Source organism: Pleurodeles waltl, chromosome 3_1, assembly GCF_031143425.1.
Source record: "Pleurodeles waltl isolate 20211129_DDA chromosome 3_1, aPleWal1.hap1.20221129, whole genome shotgun sequence".
Classification (NCBI taxonomy): domain Eukaryota; kingdom Metazoa; phylum Chordata; class Amphibia; order Caudata; family Salamandridae; genus Pleurodeles; species Pleurodeles waltl.
This window is the reverse complement of record NC_090440.1, coordinates 783,042,155-783,061,559: the sequence shown is the minus strand read 5'-3', so window position 1 is coordinate 783,061,559 and position 19,405 is coordinate 783,042,155.

The window sequence follows — 19,405 nt, the reverse complement described above, 5'->3', positions numbered from 1 at the left end:
TTCTGTGTGGCCTGTGTTTGGGCTGCACGCAGTTTGACTCTGGTGTTTGTTTAAATGATTTATGTGTATGGGGCTACTGTATGTCCTATGGCCACGTTGCAGTGGCCTCCAGTCGGGTACGCCCCTCTTGGTGTGGGTTGTCTGACTAGTGCTGCTGGGAATGGTTGGGGGGCTTTACGAGGTGGGTATGTAAGTTTGTCCTTTCCTCCCTTGTGTCATAGGTTGCGGTACTTACCGTCGTCGTCTTCGGTGGCGGTCTCGGTCATGTAGATACATACAAGGAGCAAGGCTGGCATGATCTGCCGCTCTCTGTCCATGGCTGCCGCTGCACGTTTTGTGGTACTCCGGTGAGTGTTTCCCTCTATTTCTTTCATTTTCACCTGACTTTGTGTGGCGGTGGTTCCCACCCCGGAACTGGTGGTGGAATGGTGGTTCATAATTTGATGGGCGGGTTGGGCCTTTCGGACGGCCTGTGGGCGGACTCTGCCATCGTCAGAGGGAATACTTTCCTGTTGGTGGGTGGTGCGCGGGATGCAAGAGTTTCGTTTGGTTCATTATTTGGCAGTCCGGACCGCTCCTCTGTTGGTGGTTTCTATCGCCACCGCCGGCGGTGCGGAACGGACCACCATGTTCATAATGAGGGCCTATGTCTGGTGTTTCCCACATTTGAAAGTAATAATGAAGTACCTGTGGGCGAATCTCCCACTCATGTATTTGTTGCTGCATGCTGCTTAGAAGGTCTGCTAGCTGGTTGTGTATCCCTGGGATGTATTCCACTAGTAAGTGAATCTGATTGTGAATTGCCCATTTCTATATTGTTTGAGCTAGAAGGGACAATTGAGATGAATGTGTTCCCCCCCTTGTTTTTTCAGATAATACATCTTTGTCACGTTGTCTGTTCTTATTAAGACTGTCTTGTGTATGATCTGAGGTTGGAAGGCTTTGATGGCCAAGAACACAGCCAATAATTCCATGTGGTTTGTATGTTAAGTTGATTGTGTTGAGTCCATCCCCTTGCATGGTTAGGTTGTTAAGAATTGCTCCCCAACCTGTCAGTGACGCATCTGCTGTGATTATGGTCTGTGGCACTGGGTCTTGGAAGGACCTCCCTTTTGTTAAGTTGTTGTGATTCCACCTTTGCACAGATCTGTAAGTTAGGCGGTCTAACAACACCAGATCCCGTAACTGACCCTGTGCCTGAGACCATTGTTGTGAAAGACACTGTTGCAGTGGTCTCATGTTTAGTCTTGCATGCGGTACTATTGCTATACATGATGCCATCATTCACAATAGTTTCATGATAAATCGTACTGTGTAAGTCTGATTGACCTGGATTTGTGACATGAGGCTTTGAAAAGCCTGTATCCTCTGTGGATTTGGGTAGACTAATGCTGGTTGAGTATTGAGAATTGCACCTAGGTAAGGTTGAATCTGTGCTGGTTGAAGATGAGTGTAAGGAAATGACTCCTTGGCATGGTTACCCCCTAACTTTTTGCCCTTGCTGATGCTAGGTTATGATTTGAAAGTGCGCTGGGACCCTGCTAACCAGGCCCTAGCACCAGTGTTCTTTCCCTAAACTGTACATTTGTCTCCACAATTGGCACAATCCTGGCACTCAGGTAAGTCCCTTGTAACTGGTACCCCTGGTACCAAGGGCCCTGATGCCAGGAAAGGTCTCTAAGGGCTGCAGCATGTCTTATGCCACCCTAGGGACCCCTCACTCAGCACATGCACGCTGCTTCACAGCTTGTGTGTGCTGACGGGGAGAAAATGACTAAGTCGACATGGTACTCCCCTCAGAGTGCCATGCCAACCTCACGCTGCTTGTGGCATAGGTAAGTCACCCCTCTAGCAGGCCTTACAGCCCTAAGGCAGGGTGCACTATCCCACAGGTGAGGGCATATGTGTATGAGCACTATGCCCCTACAGTGTCTAAGTAAAACCTTAGATATTATAAGTGCAGGGTAGCCTTAAGAGTATATGGTCTGGGAGTTTGTCAAACATGAACTCCACAGTTCCATAATGGCTACGCTAAAAACTGGGAAGTTTGGTATCAAACTTCTCAGCACAATAAATGCACACTGATGCCAGTGTGCAATTTATTGTAAAATACACCCACAGGGCATCTTAGAGATGCCCCCTGAAAACATACCCGACTTCAAGTGTAGGCTGACCAGTTCCTGCCAGCCTGCCACATGGGGAGAGTGCCTTTGTCACTCTGTGGCCAGGAACAAAGCCTGTACTGGATGGAGATGCTTCTCACCTCCCCCTGCAGGAACTGTAACACCTGGCAGAGAGCCTCAAAGCCATTGGCTACTGCCCTCCCAGACCTAAACACACCCCTAAATTCAGTATGTAGGGGCTCCCCAGATCCCAGGAAATCAGATTCCTGCAACCTGAAAAAAGAAGGACTGCTGACCTACAAGCCTGCAGAGAAGGAGGAAGACGAAAACTGATTTGGCCCCAGCCCTACCGGCCTGTCTCCAACTTTGAAAACCTGCTCCAGCGACGCATCCGACAGGGACCAGCGACGTCTGAAGCCCCAGAGGACTGCCCTGACCCCCAGGACCAAGAAACTCCCGTGAGCAGTGGCCCTGCTCAACAATCTGCAACAAACTTGCAACTTTTCAACAACTTTAAAGCCTTCACGTTTCCTGCCGGAAGCATGAGACTTCACACTCTGCACCCGACACCCCCGGCTCGACCTGCAGAAAACAACCACCTCAGGGAAGACTCCCCAGTGACTGCGAGCCCCTGAGTAACCAGAGACGACCCCCCCCCCAAGCCCCACAGCGATGCTTACAGAAACAATCCAGAGGCTCCCCCTGACCACGACTGCCTGTAACAAGGGACCCGACGCCTGGAACCAACATTGCACCCGCAGCCCCCAGGACCTGAAGGAACCGAACTCCAGTGCAGGAGTGACTCCCATGCGACCCTCTGCCTAGCCCAGGTGGTGGCTACCCCGAGGAGCCCCCGTGCCTGCCTGCATCGTTGAAGTGACCTCCGGGTCCCTCCATTATTTTCAATCTAAAACCCGATGCCTGTTTGCACACTGCACCTGGCCGCCCCTGTGCCGCTGAGGATGTACTTTCTGTGCCTGCTTGTGTCCCCTCCGGTGCTCTACAAAACCCCCCTGGTCTGCCCCCCGAGGACGCAAGTACTTACCTGCTGGCAGACTGGAACCGGAGCACCCCTGTTCCCCGTAGGCTCCATGGGCACCTCTTTGACCTCTGCACCTGACCGGCCCTAAGCTGCTGGTGTGGTAACTTTGGGGTTGCCTTGAACCCCCAATGGTGGGCTGCCTATGCCCCAAACATGAGACTTGTAAGTGTTTTACTTACCTTCAAAACTAACCTTTACTTACCTCCCCCAGGAACTGTTGATTTTTGCACTGTGTCCACTATGAAAATAGCTTATTGCCATTTTTTCAAAGACTGTGGGGGTCATTCTGACCCTGGCGGTCCGAGACCGCCAGGGCAAAAATGACCAAAGCACCGCCAACAGGCTGGCGGTGCTTTTTTCTGTATTCTGACCGCGGTGGTATGGCCGCGGTCCCACCGCCGGGGCCGGCGGTTTTCCGCCGTTTATGCTACGGCGGTGATAATCCGCCAGGGCAGCGCTGCAAGCAGCGCTGCCCTGGGGATTATGACCCCCTTACCGCCAGCCTGTTTCTGGCGGTTTTCACCGCCAGGAAGAGGCTGCCGGTAAGGGGTGTCCAGGGGCCCCCTAACAGGGCCCCGGACAGCTTTTTACTGTCTGCATAGCAGACAGTGAAAAGCGCGACGGGTGCAACTGCACCCGTCGCACGGCCGCAACACCACCGGCTCCATTAGGAGCCGGCTCCAGTGTTGCGGCCTCATTCCCGCTGGGCGCAAAAGTTTGCGCCCGCCGGCCCAGCGGGAATGTAGGAATGGGGGCCGGTGGGAGTGCGGCCGCATTGGCGGCCGCATGGCGGTAGCCGCCCGCCAAGGTCGGAATGACCCCCTGTATGTGATATTGCTTTAATTCAAAGTTCCTAAAGTACCGAAGTGAATTCTTACATTTAAAGTATTAACTGTAAATCTTGAAGCTGTGGTTCTTAAAATAAACTAAGAAAAAATATTTTTCAATATAAAAACCTATTGGCCTGGAGTAAAGTCTTTGAGTGTGTGTTCCTCATTTATTGCCTGTGTGTGTGTACAACAAATGCTTAACACTATCCTCTGATAAGCCTACTGCTCGACCACATTACCACAAAATAGAGCATTAGAATGATCTACTTTTGCCACTGTCTTACCTCTAAGGGGAACCCTTGGACTCTGTGCACACTACTTCTTACTTTGAAATAGTATATACAGAGCCAACTTCCTACATTGGTGGATCAGCGTGGGATGTAAGACTTTGCATTTGCTGGATTACTCAGCCAATACCTCATCACATGACTAAATTCCAAAAATTGTCATTAGAAACTGATTTTTGAAATTTAAGCTATTTTTCTAATTTTTTGAAAGTCCTGCCAGGGCCTTGTGTAAGTCCCTGTTAGAATTTCTTTTAGAGTTTAAAAGTTTTGTAAAAGTTTGGATTAAGTTCTAGAGATAGTTTTAGATTCTTAAAAAGTATCCCAACTTTTAGCTAAATAATGTCTAGCACAGATGAGATGGTGGTGGAACTCAACCTCACCCCTTACCTGCATCTTAGGATGTCAGAGGTAAGGACTCTCTGTAAAATAAAATTATAAAAACTGGATCAAACCCTACCAAAGCACAGCTCTAGGATCTTTTGGCAGAGTTTGCTAGAGACCACCCCTCTGAAGACAACCTTACAGAGGGGGAAACTAGTGACCTGGATGAGAATTTCCCCCCTCCTGTCCTAGTTAGGGGGCCCAGGGTTCCTCAAACCCTGACTCCACAAGTGATAGTCAGAGATGCTGCTTCTCCCACAGGGGAGTCCAGCAACTCTGGAAGCATTGAGGGCAGCCTCAATGAAGATGACCTCCTGCTAGCCAAGATGGCCAAAAGATTGGCTTTGGAGAGACAGCTCCTAGCCATAGAAAGGGAAAGACAAGAGGTGGGTTTAGCTCCCATCAATGGTGGCAGCAACTTAAATAGGGTCAGAGAGAATACTGACATGCTAAAAATCCCCAAAGGGATTGTAACAAAATATGAAGACGGTAATGACATCACCAAATGGTTCACAGCTTTTGAGGGGGCTTGTGCAACCAGAAAAGTAAACAGATCTCACTGGGGTGCTCTCCTTTGGGAATTGTTCACTGGAAAGTGTAGGAATAGACTCCTCACACTCTCTGGTAAAGATGCAGAATCCTATGACCTCATGAAGGCTACCCTGATTGAGGGCTTTGGATTCTCAACTGTGGAGCACAGGATTAGGTTCAGGGGGGCTCAAAAATCCTCAAGCCAGACCTGGGGTGATTTTGTTGACTTCTCAGTCAAAACACTGGATGGTTGGATTAATGGCAGTGGTGTAAATGATTATGAAGAGCTGTATAATTTGTTTATGAAAGAACACCTTTTAAGTAATTGTTTCAATGATAAACTGCATCAGCATCTGGTAGACCTAGGTCCAATTTCTCCCCAAGAATTGGGAAAGAAGGCAGACCACTGGGTCAAGACAAGAGTGACCAAGACTTCCACAGGGGGTGACCAAAAGAAAGGGGTCACAAAGCCTCCCCAGGGGAAGAGTGTTGAGACATCCAAGGGAAAAAGTAAAGACTCTTCTACAGAGCCCCAAAAACCTTCACAGGAGGGTGGGTCCAAAGCCTCTTCACAATCCTCATTTGGGCACAAGGGTAGAAACGTTGATCCCAAAAAGGCCTGGTATCACAGCTGTAGTCAGCATGGACATCAAACTGGAGACAAGGCCTGTCCCAAAAAAGGTTCCACTTCAACTACTACTCCAGTTAGCACTGGATAGCCAGTCTCCAGGTGGGATCAACAGTGTGCCCACAGTAAATCAGGGTTCACACTGAATCTACATTAGTCTCTGAGGGTGGGGTGGACTTAGCCACACTAGCTGCCTGGCCGCCTAACGAACAAGTTACTTACCTTCGGTAACGCCTTTTCTGGTGGATACACTAGCTACCTGTGGATTCCTCACCTAAACAATTTTCCCCAAGCGCCAGCTTTCAACAGAAATTTTTCTTCTAGCTCTGCACGTCGACGATGATGTCACAATTGCCCGTCTCCCACATGACGCTGAAGAACGTCATCCAGGCAATAAGAGGTCCTCGTCGACATGCAGACGTCAGTTATCACCATTTTTTACGTGCCTTTGAGGCGAACAGGAGAACATTGACACTACAGATGTGATATGAACACATCCATCAAACTTATATACCAACATTTATTTCACTAATATGAAATATAACCAATAGAAAAAACAATACGAAATATGTGCATAAATATATACACATGTTTTCTCTCTCTTTTTAAAAAAAAATATATATACAGAAACAACCATATACATATATATTACCCATTGCATCAGTATATACATATGTACAATATACGGGCACTCACCCAAGGAATTCGTGGTAAGACCAGTCAGGCAACGGGGAGGCGGGTGGGACTGTGAGGAATCCATAGGTAGCTAGTGTATCCACCAGAAAAGGTGTTACCGAATGTAAGTAACTTGTTCTTCTGATGGATACAACTACCTGTGGATTCCTCACCTAAAGAATAGAGTCCCAAAGCAGTACTGTCCTTGGAGGTGGGTGCCTGAATGGTCAAACCAAGAAATCCTGCAGCACTGAGCGTTCAAAATGGCCATCCCTCCTAACTTCAGAGTCCAAACAATAATGCTTGGCAAAAGTGTGGAGGGATGCCCAAGTTGCCGCTTTGCAGATGTCAACCACAGGAACACGTCTAGCCGAGGCCGATGAAGCAGCTTTAGTCCTGGTGGAATGGGCTCGGAGTCCCACAGGAGATTCTTTCTTTGCTAAAGAATAACATAACTTGATGCAAAGAATGACACACCAGGAAAACGTTCTCTTGTGGACAGCTTTGCCTCTCCTCTTCCCCACGTAACCGATGAAGAGCTGATCGTCTTGTCTGAACTCCCTCGTCCTGTCGACGAAGAAGCTCAATGCTCTTCTTGGATCAAGTCGGTGAAGCCTCTCTTCCTCCTTGGATGGATGAGGTGGAGGATAGAAGGAAGAGAGAGTGATGGACTGTCCCAAATGAAAGGGTGTAACAACCTTCGACAGGAAAGCCGACTTGGTCCTTAACACCACTTTGTCCCTGTAAAAGGAAGTATATGGGGGTTCTACACTAAGAGCCTGGAGCTCACTCACTCTTCTAGCTGATGCAATAGCCACCAGAAAAACAGTCTTCAAAACCAAAAGCCTCAATGGACAAGAGTGCATTGGTTCAAACGGTGAACCCATAAGAAAGGTCAATACTAAGTTAAGATCCCACTGTGGCATAACAAACGGAGTGGGCGGAAACTTATTAGTGAGACCCTTAATGAACCTCAACACAATAGGCGACTTAAACAAAGAAGGTTGGTCTGGAAGGCACAGAAAAGCCATCAGCGTGGATAAATAACCCTTAACAGTGGCAACCGCACAACCCCTCTGTGCCAAGGATAAAGCAAACAACAGGATGTCAGATAAGTGGGCCCTTAAGGGATCAATTTGGTTCTCTCCACACCAACTCACAAATCTAGCCCACCTGCTTGCATAGATAGATTTGGTGGAGTGCTGCCTGGCAGATAATATAACTTTCACCACCTCAGGTGGGAGAGAAAAGGAACTCAGATTGCCCTGTTCAATCTCCAGGCATGAGGGTGCAGGCTCTGGAGGTGGGGGTGTAGAAACTGCCCCTGCGACTGTGAGAGGAGGTCTGCCCTGTAAGGGAGACGGAGCGGAGGGCACAGAGAGAGTTGGAGAAGGTCTGAATACCACACCCTTCTTGGCCAATCCGGGGCTATCAAGATGACTTGAACCCGGTCTTGGCGGAATCAAGGGTATGGGAGGAAACACGTAAACCAACTGACCCTTGCAGGACATCTGAAACGCGTCCCCTAAAGCTCCTTGCATCAGATACTGGAGGCTGCAGAATGACGGGCAGTGCGCATTCTCCCGAGTGGCAAACAGATCTATCTGTGGATATCCCCACCTCTGGAAGATGTAAAGAACCAGATCTGGATGAAGACGCCACTCGTGATCGGTCGAGATGCGCCAACTGAGATCGTCCGCACGCAAGTTCAGAACTCCGGCCAAATGGTTTGCTACCAAGCAAATCTGATGGTCCTGAACCCAGGACCAGAGCCGAAGAGCTTCTCTGCAGAGAAGGTACGACCCCACTCCTCCCTGCTTGTTTATATACTACATTGAGGTAATGTTGTCCATCAGGACCTGAACCGACTGACCATGAAGGGAAGGGAAGGGAGGAAGGCCTTGAGAGCCAGTCGTGTCGTCCACAATTCCAACAGATTGATATGAAACCTTTGTTCCACTGGAGACCAACGACCTTTGACCTCCAGCCCTCCCAGATGAGCTCCCCACCCTAGAGTGGAGGCATCCGTTATAACTGTGGCCACTGGAGGAGGCAGCGAGAACAGCCTTCTTGAGAAAGGTTGCCGACCGCAGCCCACCATCCTTATCAAATCTTCAAGATCTCCTTTGTGTTGAAACCACTGCCTGTGGACGCACAACTGAAGAGCCCTCATGTGCCAGCGTGCATGAGTGACCAGCAGAATGCAAGAAGTGAACAGACTGCGCAGACAAAGGACCTTGAGGACTGGAACAACCGCTCCATTCTGAAACATTGGAATCACCGCCTGAGTGTCCTGAATCCGCTGCGGCGGAGGAAAGGCCCGATTCAATGTTGTGTCCAGTACTGCCCCTATGAACAGGAGGCGCTGAGAGGGCTCTAGGTGAGATTTGGGCACTGTAAGGAAATGCCTCCTTGGCATGGTAACCTCCTGACTTTTTGCCTTTGATGATGCTAAGTTATGATTTGAAAGTGTGCTGGGACCCTGCTAACCAGGCCCTAGCACCAGTGCTCGTTCCCTAAACTGTACCTTTGTCTCCACAAAAGTTGCACAACCCTGACACTCAGGTAAGTCCCTTGTAACTGGTACCCCTGGCACCAAGGGCCCTGATGCCAGGGAAGGTTTCTAAGGGCTGCAGCATGTCTTATGCCACCCTAGGGACCCCTCACTCAGCACATGCACACTGATTCCCGGCTTGTGTGTGCCGGTGGGGAAGAAATGACTAAGTCGACAAGGCACTCCCCTCAGAGTGCCATGCCAACCTCACACTGCCTGTGGCATATGTAAGTCAACCCTCTAGCAGGCCTTACAGCCCTAAGGCAGGGTGCACTATACCACAGGTGAGGGCATAAGTGCATGAGCACTATGCGCATACAGTGTCTAAGCCAAACCTTAGACATTGTAAGTGCAGGGTAGCCATAAGAGTATATGGTCTGAGAGTCTGTCAAACCCGAACTCCACATCACAATAATGGCTACACTGAAAACTGGGAAGTTTGGTATCAAACTTCTCAGCACAATAAATGCACACTGATGCCAGTGTGCAATTTATTGTAAAATACACCCAGAGGGCATCTTAGAGATGCCCCCTGAAAACATACCCGACCTCAAGTGTAGGCTGACTAGTTTCTGCCAGCCTGCCACACACCAGACATGTTGCTGGTCACATGGGGAGAGTGCCTTTGTCACTCTGTGGCCAGGAACAAAGCCTGTACTGGGTGGAGGTGCTTCTTACCTCCCCCTGCAGGAACTGTAACACCTGGCGGTGAGCCTCAAAGGCTCACCCCCTTTGTTACAGCGCCACAGGGCCTCCCAGCTAGTGGAGATGCCCGCCCCTCCGACCACTGCCCCCACTTTTGGGGTCGATTGGAGCTGTGGCGAACTCATTGGCGCCGGGGCGGTGGACGTCGTCGGCGTCACCGGTCTTCTAGGTGACGCCATAGGTACCCATGCCGAACCAGTACCTTCTGAAGGAGGAAAGGGCATGAAGGGTGTCGGTCTATAAGAAGCCGGAACACCCATGTCGTAGGCCAATGGACCTGAGGGCTGCATGCACACCTCCCGGCACCATGGTGGCGAAGATGTTAAACACTGCATTAAGGAATGCAGTCGGATCCGTGCCCGGCGCCGGGAACGCCGGATAACTTTGTGGAGCCGGTGCTTGAGGCGAAGCCGGCGTCGGCTCAGGCATCTCTATCTGCGCCGGAGAAGCCCTCGGCTCCTGACGCGGATCAACCTCAAAAACCGACAGTGGAGATGTCGGTGAAGCTGGAGGCGTCGGCGTAACAGTTGGGCTGACCTCCCAAGTCGGTTGACGTCGAGCCGATGGCGACCTCGAACGGAAGTGGTCCTTGCTCGACCGGCGCCGTGATCCATGCCGGCGCCAAGAGTCTCGATGATGCTGATGGAATCTCGAGGACTTAGAAGAAGATTCCCTGTGATGAGGTTTCTCCTTCTTCTTCATGGATCGTGCCAGAACCAACTTGGCCTCCCGCTCTTTCAGGGCCTTTGGATTCATGCTTTGACATGAACCACACGCCTCGACTTTGTGGTCAGAACAGAGACACCACAAGCAATTTTCGTGTGGGTCCATGACCGACATCTGACCTCCGCACTCCCTACAGGGTTTAGAACCCGACTTCCTAGGCTGCGACATTGTTACACCAAAGTGAAACTGTAGCTCCATGGTAGCCTCGAAGAAAAAAATGTTACTCGAAGGCACGGAAAAAGGGGAACTGACGTTTGCACGTCGACGAGGACCTCTTATTGCCTGGATGACGTCATACAGCGTCACGTGGGACTCGGGCAATTGTGTCGTCATCGTCTACGTGCAGAGCTAGAAGAAAAATTCCCATCGAAAACTGGTGCTTGGGGAAAATTCTTTAGGTGAGGAATCCACAGGTAGTTGTATCCATCAGAAATGCAAAAATACAGGCAGCAGCTCTTTATTAATGGGACTAGAGTAGAGGCCCTGAGGGATACAGGTGCCAGTGTCACTATGGTGACAGACAAACTGGTTTCCCCAGGACAATACCTGACTGGACAAACGTATCCAGTCACCAATGCTGACAATCAGACTAAAGTACATCCCATGTGTAAGGAAATGCCTCCTTGGCATGGTTACCCCCTGACCTTTTGCCTTTGCTGATGCCAAGTTATGATTTGAAAGTGTGCTGAGGCCTGCTAACCAGGCCCTAGCACCAGTGTTCTTTCCCTAACCTGTACCTTTGTCTCCACAATTGGTACACCCTGGCATCCAGGTAAGTTCCTTGTAACTGGTACCCCTGGTACCAAGGACCCTGATGCCAGGGAAGGTCTCTAAGGGCTGCAGCATGTCTTATGCCACTTTGGGGACCCCTCACTCAGCACAGACACACTGCTTGTCAGCTTGTGTGTGCTGGTGGAGAGAAAATGACTAAGTCAACATGGCATTCCCCTCAGGGTGCCATGCCAACCTCACACTGCCTATGGCATAGATAAGTCACCCCTCTAGCAGGCCTTACAGCCCTAAGGCAGGGTGCACTATACCACAGGTGAGGGCATAGGTGCATGAGCACTATGCCCCTATAGTGTTTAAGCAAAACCTTAGACATTGTAAGTGCAGGGTAGCCATAACAGTACATGGTTTGGGAGTCTGTCATACACGAACTCCACAGCACCATAATGGCTACACTGAAAACTGGGAAGTTTGGTATCAAACTTCTCAGCACAATAAAAGCACACTGATGCCAGTGTACATTTTATTGTGAAATACACCCAGAGGGCATCTTAGAGATGCCCGCTGAAAACATACCTGACTTTCAGTGTGGGCTGACTAGTTTTACCAGCCTGCCACACACCAGACATGTTGCTGGCCACATGGGGAGAGTGCCTTTGTCACTCTGTGGCTAGTAACAAAGCCTGTACTGGGTGGAGGTGCTTCTCACCTCCTCCTGCAGGAACTGTAACACTTGGCGGTGAGCCTCAAAGGCTCACCCCCTTTGTTACAGCGCCACAGGGCATCCCAGCTAGTGGAGATGCCCACCCCCTCCGGCCACGGCCCCACTTTTGGCGGCAAGGCTGGAGGAGATAATGAGAAAAACAAGGAGGAGTCACTGGCCAGTCAGGACAACCCCTAAGGTGTCCTCAGCTGAGGTGACTCTGACTTTTAGAAATCCTCCATCTTGCAGATGGGGGATTACCCCAATAGGATTAGGGATGTGGCCCCTCCCCTCAGGGAGGAGGCACAAAGAGGGTGTTGCCACCCTCAGGGCTAGTAGCCATTGGCTACAAACCCCCCAGACCTAAACACACCCCTATATTGAGTATTTAGTGGCTCCCAGAACTGAGGAAGATAGATTCCTGCAACCTAAGACGAAGAAGGACTGCTGACCTGAAACTCTGCAGAGAAGACGGAGACACCAACTGCTTTGGCCCCAGCCCTATCGGCCTGTCTCCCACTTCAAGAAAAACTGCAACAGTGACACGTTCCCCAGGGTCCAGCGACCTCTGAAGCCTCAGAGGACTACCCTGCATCTAACAGGACCAAGAATTCCCGAGGACAGCGGCCCTGTTCCAAAGAAACCAAAACTTGCAACAAAGAAAAAACTTTAAAAGGACTCCACGTTTCCCGCCGGAAGTGTGAGACTTTCCACTCTGCATCTGACACCCCCGGCTCGACCTGCGGAGAAACAACACTACAGGGAGGACTCCCCAGGGACTGTGAGCCCGTGAGTAGCCAGAGTTGACTCCCCTGAACCCCCAAAGCGATGCCTGCAGAGGGAATCCCGAGGCTCCCCCTGACCGCGATTGCCTGCTTCCAAGAACCAGACGCCTGGTAAAGACACTGCACCCGCAGCCCCCAGGACCTGAAGGATCCGACCTCCAGTGCAGGAGTGACCCCCAGGTGGCCATCTCCCTTGCCCAGGTGGTGGCTACCCTGAGGAGCCCCCCCCTTGCCTACCTGCTTCGCTGAAGAGACCCCTGGGTCTCCCATTGAAAGCAATTGCAAACCCGACGCCTGTTTGCACTCTGCACCCGGTCGCCCCTGTGCCGCTGAGGGTGTACCTTTTGTGCTGACTTGTGTCCCCCCTTGTGCCCTACAAAACCCCCCTGGTCTGCCCTCCGAAGTCACGGGTACTCACCTGCTGGCAGACTGGAACCGGGGCACCCCCTTCTCCTTTGAAGCCTATGCGTTTTGGGCACCACTTTGACCTCTGCACCTGACCGGCCCTGAGCTGCTGGTGTGGTAAATTTGGGGTTGCCCTGAACCCCCAATGGTGGGCTACCTTGGACCCAACTTTGAACCTTGTAGGTGTTTTACTTACCTGCAACACTAACCAAAACTTGCCTCCCCCAGGAACTGTTGAAAATTGAACTAAGTGCCTAGTTTTAAAATAGCCTATTGCCATTTTTGCTAGAACTGTACATGATATTGTGTTGATTCAAAGTTCCTATGATACCTGAGTGAAATACCTTTAATTTAAAGTATTGATTGTAAATCTTGAACCTGTGGTTCTTAAAATAAACTAAGAAAAGTTATTTTTCTATACAAAAACCTATTGGCCTGGAATTGTCTTTGAGTGTGTGTTCCTCATTTATTGCCTGTGTGTATGTACAACAAATGCTTAACACTACCCTCTGATAAGCCTACTGCTCGACCACACTACCACAAAATAGAGCATTAGAATTATCTCCTTTTGCCACTATCTTACCTCTAAGGGGAACCCTTGGACTCTGTGCATACTATTTCTTACTTTGAAATAGTACATACAGAGCCAACTTCCTACACCATGGCTATGGTAACTTTAGGATGGGGAGGGGTCACTGGCCTGAAACAGGTGGTAGTCTCTTCTGCTATATCAGTTGAATGTCTGCTTGGAAATGATCTGGAGTCCAACCCATGCAGCCATGCTGGGTATCCCTGAACTGGTTTGTGTCAAGACTAGGGCACAGTGCAGAGCTCAGGGTGAAAAAGAGGTGTTGGAGTCTGGAATAATGGCCCAACCCTCCAAGAGAAAAAGAACGAAGACTGGGGAACCAGCTTCAGCACAGAAAAAGAAACAGAACCTCTATTCTCAGGAATAAGTTCTATCTCCTAAGGGAACTGAGCCTATAGAGTTAGAACCTTATCAGGTTGAGCTCTTGGGCGCAGGGGGACCCTCAAGAAGAAGAAGAAACTTTATTCGGTATGAAATACATCAACCCTTAGATTACATAGATAACAATAAATAAACCATAATAACAATAACATAGTAAAATACCAATAATCATGATATTAAAATCAAATAAAACCTCGTTGCCAAAGATAACAGTCTAAAAGTTCCTTAAAAAAAACTCTACTTTGCTGCGCCAATTAATGGCTCCCCTCAGGAACAGTCGCACCCCCCTCCATACCAATCCATCTGAAGCCATTTGCAGCTACAAAAAAGCCAGACGGTACTGCACGAAACCCTTTGGCCTCAGCAGGGGTAATAAATAACGACTTCCAAAAGGTGCATAAAAGACACAAAATAATGTAAAATGGGGCAAGTTCTGCAGGGACACCCCGTCACAAGGACAAGGCCTAATAGATTTTTCACCATACTGACCTAACGGTAAACAAAGATTACTTCTAATGATCCCCAAGCGAAATCGAGCAATAAGAGTCCTTTCTCTCAAATCATTTATTGCTAAAAGATAGGGCTCAGGACCGCCCCCATCTTTAACATAACAAAGTCCCTGACCGATTGTTTCTCTAGTTCCTTCCCCTCTCTTTTAGCCCCCCGGATTCTTAAGAAATTCTCCTTGACCCAATTTTTATCCTGGCTAGTCAGACCCTCAGGAGTGTCAAACAGGTCCGGCCACCCCAATTCCTGTGCTACTTTTGTTATATACGTCAGCCAGGGAATATATTTTACGTTATCACAGGCCAAAAAGTCCCTTCAGATCTCTCTATTAAAAGAGGCATATTCATTACTCCAAATCGAGATCCATAACAAGAGGGGAGCCATCTGAATAGTGTCTTGCACACACTCAAGATCTAGTTCTAGATGTAGGCAAAAACCAGAGGTATTTTGACCAACACCCAATAGTCTTCTACAGAAACAATTTTCTTCAACAATGGGGGCTCGGATGTCCATAATACCCCCAGAGTGCTGCACCATACAATAGGACAGGGAGACATTTTCGCCTGTAGATTTCAAGCAGAGGCTTAATTGGTTTACTTCCCACTCTAACAGCAAAATCAAAAGTGGCACCAACTGAGGCATGGAAGAGCATACTCCTTCTGGCAATACAGGGTTTCCATGAACCTTTATCATCAAAGATCACCCCTAAATATGGGAATTCATGTACCCTGCTAATAATTTGATCATCAACCTTTAACTCCCCCACCCTACTCAAAGGTCTACCACATACTATAAAATGCGATTTCTTATAGTTAATCTCTAGACCCAAGCCTGACATTTAAGAGGCATAAGCTCTAACTACTTTACGGAGGCCATTCATAGTGCGGGCCATAAGGACCGCATCATCTGCGTACGTCAGCAGAGGGACATTAGAGCCATTCACCTTCGGGACATCCCTACAGTGTTCCACCAAAAAATCCGACAGTCCATTTGTATATAAAAGGAACAGAGTAGGGGCCAACACACACCGCTGTCGAACGCCCTTAGTAAGCTTAAAGACATCTGAACATTCCACGTTTCTCCCTACCCTCACATTTGCAACCGATCCTGAGTGGAGGTACCGGAGCAGCTCCCCAGTATTAGGATCCATCCCTAACTGACTTATCATTTCCCACAGTATTGACCGATTTACCTTGTCAAAAGCACAACTGAGGTCCATAAAGGCAAGATAAAGGGTGCCCTTCCTGGGTTGCGTATATTTCCCAATCATCATCAACATATTAAGGCACTGTTCACGCGTGCCAAGACCATCCCTAAATCCGTACTGTTCCCGGCTCAAAATTTCCTTTTCTGCCATCCAAGCCTCAATACGCCTTAAAATAATCCATTACAAAATCTTCACAGAAGAGTCAAGTAAGGAAATGGGGCGATAAGACTTAGGGTCATTCCGATCCCCCTTTTTATAAACTGGGATAATACAAGCCCTTCTCCAAGAAGCAGGAATTCCCACGGTAACTGCCGCATTAAGAACATTTAAGAGAACAGGTGCCCATAGCTGAGGACAAGATTTGTACAAATCCATGGGGATGAAATCCGGGCCCGGGGCTTTATTATTAGCACAACCCTGGAGTGCATCAATAAGTTCCTGAAGCGAAAACCTGATCGCTAGATTGGGAAACACAGCACACTCTTTATCCCAATTATTTCTTAGGGGGATTCCCTCAAAGATTCTACAGAAATGATTTACCCAGGCCTCCGGGGCAATATTACAGCCCAGACCCACAGATGTCTCTGTTGCAAAAGAACCTCTATTCACCACCTTCCAGAACAAACCAGGATCCTTCAAGGCTGTAACACGCTCCAAATCTTCCCAGGCTTTTTCTTTAAATGTTTCTTTACTCTCCCTCAAAGCCCTTTTATACTTAATCCTTGCTACTTTCACTCCAGCCCTGTCTCTGGGATATTCCTTGAGGGCCATTTTCATATTTGCCCTAGCATCATAACAGGCCTTATCAAACCACCCACCTCTGTGCTTGTTGGGACGACTATCTATTGAAGATAAACAGTCTCTAACTACTATATTTACTTCAGCTATTGCATTCATAACTTTCTTGGGGCTCGGAGTCTCTCTCAAAAGTATATCCATAAACAGGGGTAGGTTACCCCCCACCACTTTCTCTATAACTCGTTGGGCATCTACCTGTTTCCATCCAAGATGCCTACCCTGGTCTCTTATCTTCACTGATGCGTGTCCACCCCGTCCTGATTTACTTGGAGCCACTGGGAGTTTAAAACACACGGTGAGGGGGTTATGATCACTTATACATTCCCCAAGCACTTCTCCTCCAGTTATCAGATCTTTCAATAGTGGAGACACAAAAATGTAGTCAATTGTGGTACCTGACCCTCTAGCCACACACATTGGGAGCTGTTGAATATCTACTACTTCAGTGTCCTGGAAATTCAGAAGGCCCAACTTCCTAAGTTCCTTAATCAGAACCCTTCCTCTGGCATCCTGAACATCATCCGCCGAGTAGTCCACACAGTCAAACTCGAAAGGATTTATCACTGTACTAAGCCGACCCAGCTTGGCATTAAAGTCTCCCGACACAATAGCACAGAATTCCAGCCCCAACTCCTCCAGTCTACACTTCATCACCTGAAGGACGGAGAAGAGAATCCCAGTTTGACACCCACCACCCCATACAGCATTATAAAAATTAACCAACAGAGCATTGAAGTTGTTAGAGGAAATTACCCATACAGACAATATACCCTGGTGGTTACAATTAATTTGAAAATCTGACACTAGCTTAGAGAAACGGATTAACGTAACCAAGCCCCCTTTAGAACGACCTCCAAGGGGCTGAGCAGCTGGGATAGCAAATCTATCAAACCCATCCCACACAGCCAGCCCATCAGACCAGGTTTCCTGTAGCATAATAATATGATAATCGCCCACACACCTCACTCAAGCCTGATCCGATAACTTGGCATCATACCCTGCAATATTCCAGGAAATAAGATCACACTTCCAGCCCACCCCCTCCAGCACAGTCAAAGTCTTGGTGCATTGTCAATCCACCCCAGCCAAGTCAGAGTTTATATTATTTACTGTACCCCTGCAAATTGGCTGCGGGGCATTCTCTCCTAGGGGGGGATCCTGCCCAAATCAGGAGAGGGATCAGCACCCAGTCGCATATGATTGTAAAAATATCCCAGGTGGGCCATACCAATTGTTTCTGCCCTAGAAGAAGCAGAACTATATGAGGAGAGAAGCTGCTGAGCCAGATCCGGGTATCTAATATTTACAATAACACAATCCTCTTTCCCCTCTTTTTTTCTAGGCTCAATCCAGTCAATTCTTCTAACAAACAGAACATCCACAAGATCCTTACATGAAAAATTGCAGTTTTTGCTCAGCCAGTAGCCAGTTTTATTTTTTAATTGAACCGTAGATTCAATTACCCCGGGGGCCAAAGCAGGGACATTTGTTAACACCACCACATAAGGGGCACATGCCGGGGGGAGATCCAAATGGGCCAACAAAGTCTTTTTACTCAGCGGTTTCTGGTTAAACTTCCCATCCGGCTGTTGGCAAACCCCCCCCAGCCACCACAGAATCATAGCCAGGTTGCCTGTCGAAGCTGGAACCATTCAAGGCCCGCTGCCCATTGGTGGGGCGGTAGTTGAAACCAACACAGACTGAGCACAGACACCTTGGCCCCCAGAATTAGTCGGATTATCCAGTAGCTGAGGCATATTCCCCAGGGACCCAGCATCTTCCTCCTGTAGGTTCACCTCGCTTAGTTGAGACAGACAGCACAGGGCCTCACGTCCCCCCGTAGAATGGCTCCCTTGGCTTCTTAGTTCACATAGCCGAGAAACTGCTTTTTCTATCTCCGATAATTTTGCCATCAGAGGAGCCAGCATACCCTCAATCATCTCCTTGAACTTTGACGATAAATTGGTTGCATCACAGCCCATTTGCTTGCTAGAATCAGGGCCGCCATACAACTCCTTGGAATTAACCAAAAGAGATGTTTTCGTTTTAGGGACTGTTTTCTTCAGTGACTTTTTCTTCCTCTGTGGAGGACTGCACTTATCCATATGGCAGGCCACAGGAGAGGACAGCAAGAGCCTTTTACTTCTTCTTGAAGGCCCGGGTCGCAAGAATCCCCTAAATTCTCAGCAAGATCACGCTCTGGAACAACACGTAGTTCTCCTCCAGGATGGGCCACCACCCCCTCCTCCTCCAAGCCCACAGAGGGATCCCTAACTACTGAAACATGACGCCAATCCTCCATCTCCATGGATAACCTCCTCTCCGCCAGATCAATTTCCTTAGTCACAACCCCAACAGCTCTAGCGAGAAAGGAGTCCAATGTAGAGTTTACGCTGCCCTGCCTGCAACCACCTCCATTCATAGCTCCAGCTCCCTTTTTCCGCCCCATTTAAACAAGCGGTGGCACTCCAGTAAGCGGAGCAACAGGAATCACAAATTAAGCATAGTCTCTCAAGGCAAAAGGGTCTCCAGTCACTTATAATACGGTAAAAACACAAAACTCACCATCCATGACAAGATGAAAGGGGGGTGGCACAGCCCAGCCTCTGACGGTCGATGACGGGCCCGCCCTTGCCCCGGGCGCTGACCGTGTTCGTCCCGCGAAGCGGGAGCGCGATATCAAATTTAAAGGGGCTCGAAGGATCCCGCCCCCAAGCAGCCAGGGCAGAAAGTCTGGGTTCTGGAGCCTGTGGCTCCCAGGGCACATCAGGACAAATGGAGTGGCCCCTACCCAGGTCTAGAGAAGAAGAGTGAGGTCA